The sequence below is a fragment of the Perca fluviatilis genome, chromosome 2, assembly GCF_010015445.1.
Source record: "Perca fluviatilis chromosome 2, GENO_Pfluv_1.0, whole genome shotgun sequence".
Classification (NCBI taxonomy): Eukaryota; Metazoa; Chordata; class Actinopteri; order Perciformes; family Percidae; genus Perca; species Perca fluviatilis.
The window spans coordinates 16686034-16688570 of record NC_053113.1 but is presented as its reverse complement, the minus strand read 5'-3'; the positions used below and the strand labels follow the sequence as shown (position 1 = coordinate 16688570).

Here is a 2537-nt window from a genome sequence, read left to right as displayed (position 1 = left end):
GTGTATGAATGCCATTGAAAGTATGTATGTGCTATATATGTTGAAGAAATTCTTTAAATCTGTATGGGTTGTCTTCACTTGGGTGACATTATGGTAGTTTTGTACATGATTCACATTGTGTGAACAGTGGAGAACTTTAGATATGAGACTCCTTTAGCTGTGCTTTAACGTTTCAATCTTAGACAATAGCTCATGCAGTAAACTCCTAAAACACTGTTCACACAGTATACAGCACAGTAGTACATCATTCAAATATGATGTGAGTTTGTTGTCAGAGCTGCTAAAAAGCTGACAGCAGAGTTAGAACAGAAGGGCATGCAGGTTTGACTCTGAGCTTAAGAACATAACAAATGTCTCTATTTTTCAACTGTCCTTTATTATTTGCAACGTGATCATTTGTTTATTTTGGATTTTTCCATATACAGTAGGTATGTGTGGTTGTGAAGATGTATGTGTATATATATATATATATATATATATATATGTTACAAAAACATCTTCTGATGCACAACCTTGGACACATCATCAGTGTTGTTTCCAGGAGTCACTGGGTGTTTTGGGTCTTACAACAGACACCCTTGTCCTGGCGACCCGACCAAGGCTGATCAGACCCTGGCCTGTGTCCAAGTGGCATTCTACTGCCCCCACTGCTCTCCCCTCTTTAACCAGAGCCATCTGGATGCTTTTTCTGCTGCCTCCACGTTGTTGCCTATGGCTCTTCTTCGGCTAGCACCTGTTATGCCCAGCATGCCGTAGGCCCTGCTCAGGGAGTGACTGGCAAATCCCCTACTGCCCACCTCTACTGGCATACACCTGGTCCTCCATCCGTTCCTCCAACAATCCTCCACCAGTTCTTGATATTTCTCTCTCTTTTTTCTCTTGCGCCTCCTCCATCCTTTCCTCCCATGGCACTGTCAGCTCTAACAGGATTAGTTGTTTTGTGGCCTCAGAGACCAAGATGATGTCAGGTCTCAATTTGGACTGGGTGATGTGTGTTGGAATTTTCAGCTGCCTTTCCAGGTCGACTGTCATCGCCCAGTCTCGGGCCGTGGAGAGCAAACCTACAGAGCAGTTTTTCGGTGTCTTCTCTGGTTTTTGTCCTTCCAGGGGAAAGGCATTGGCTGTAGCTTGTGTGTATCGGCTGTCCTTGAGCAGCTACTCAGGATGTGTTCTAATGTTCCTATTTTGGAACAAAGGGGGCATGCAGGTGTTTCTATTTTGCCCCATGTGCACAGGTTGGAGGGACTTGGAAGGACATCATAGACCCCCTGAATCAAAAATTTGATCCTGTGGGGGTTCCACTTCCAGATGTCCTTCCAGGTGACACTTCGCTCCATCGCTTGCTCCCACTTCATCCAGGCGCCTTGCTCCCGCATGGCCACTGCTCTGCTAGTTCGCTCTTCCTCGACTGAAGCTCGCACCTCCTCCTGTACCAGCCTCTGTCTCTCCTTTCCGCTGGCAGAGTCATATCGGGTCGCTGTTAAGCTCCCAAGTCCGGCTCTGCCTTGCGCCACTATTCCAAGGGTGGCCTTGTGTTTCTGCCGAGTCTCTGCTTGGTGGACTGCCTCGGCGACCCTCCACTTCCTCCCTGTCCTCACAACAATCCCTGCGCCAGACACTTTGGCATCTCTGGATCCAGAGTACTGCAGGTGTTCCCGTGCCCATGCAACAATGAACTCCTCCCTGACTGAGCCTAAAGGGAGTCTGAGCTTATTGTTGTTCCCATATAGCCCGATGATACTTAGACTACGCGGCAGTCCCAGCCATCTGCGTAGATAGGTACTCACCTTTTGCTCAAAACCTTCCACCACAGTCATGGGGACCTCATAGATAAGCAAAGGCCAGAGGATTCTTGGGAGGATTCCATGCTGGTAAACCCAAGCATTGAATTTTCCAGGGAGCCCAGACTTATCCACTATTCTCAACCATCCCTCCAGGTCAGCACCGGTTGCCTTGATGGAGTCCCTGTCGTTCAGGCTGCATTTGAAGACCTTCCCAAGGCTCTTCAATGGTCTCTCTGTGACTGACGGGATCTGGTGTTCTCCCAGCCTGAAGCGGAATCTGTCTGTAACCTTCCCCTTCTTTAGAACCAGAGACCTTGACTTTGACTTTGAAGTGTGCCCATGCCGTGAGTCTCTCCAAACCCTGGAGGATCCACCTGGCTCCTGGTACCGCCGTTGTTGTCACTGTGAGGTCGTCCATGAAGGCTCTTATGGGAGGTATATATATATATATATATATATATATATATATATATATATATATATATATATATATTCAAAGCATGCTGTACATAACTAGGTTGCCAATAAACCCTAAACAAAAATGGAATGAACAGCATTAAATACTTCTATATTGAACCTGGATAATTGTTGGGAAAGCACATGATCCATTATGGTGGAAACTCATTAAATATTAATTTAATTTTACAAATGTAGTGGTAACAATGACAACTCTGCGCACACACAATACGTTTTAAACTATATTACAAACTGTATTCCCCCAATGAGCAACGGCGCCTCTGCAAATTAGCCTTG

General features: G+C 46.1%; 1 pseudogene; it reads right to left on the bottom strand.

Moving 5' to 3' along the window:
* Nucleotides 1-635: 635 nt before the first annotated feature.
* Nucleotides 636-2202, bottom strand: LOC120551310 (annotated as a pseudogene).
* Between the last annotated feature and the right edge of the window lie 335 nt (nucleotides 2203-2537).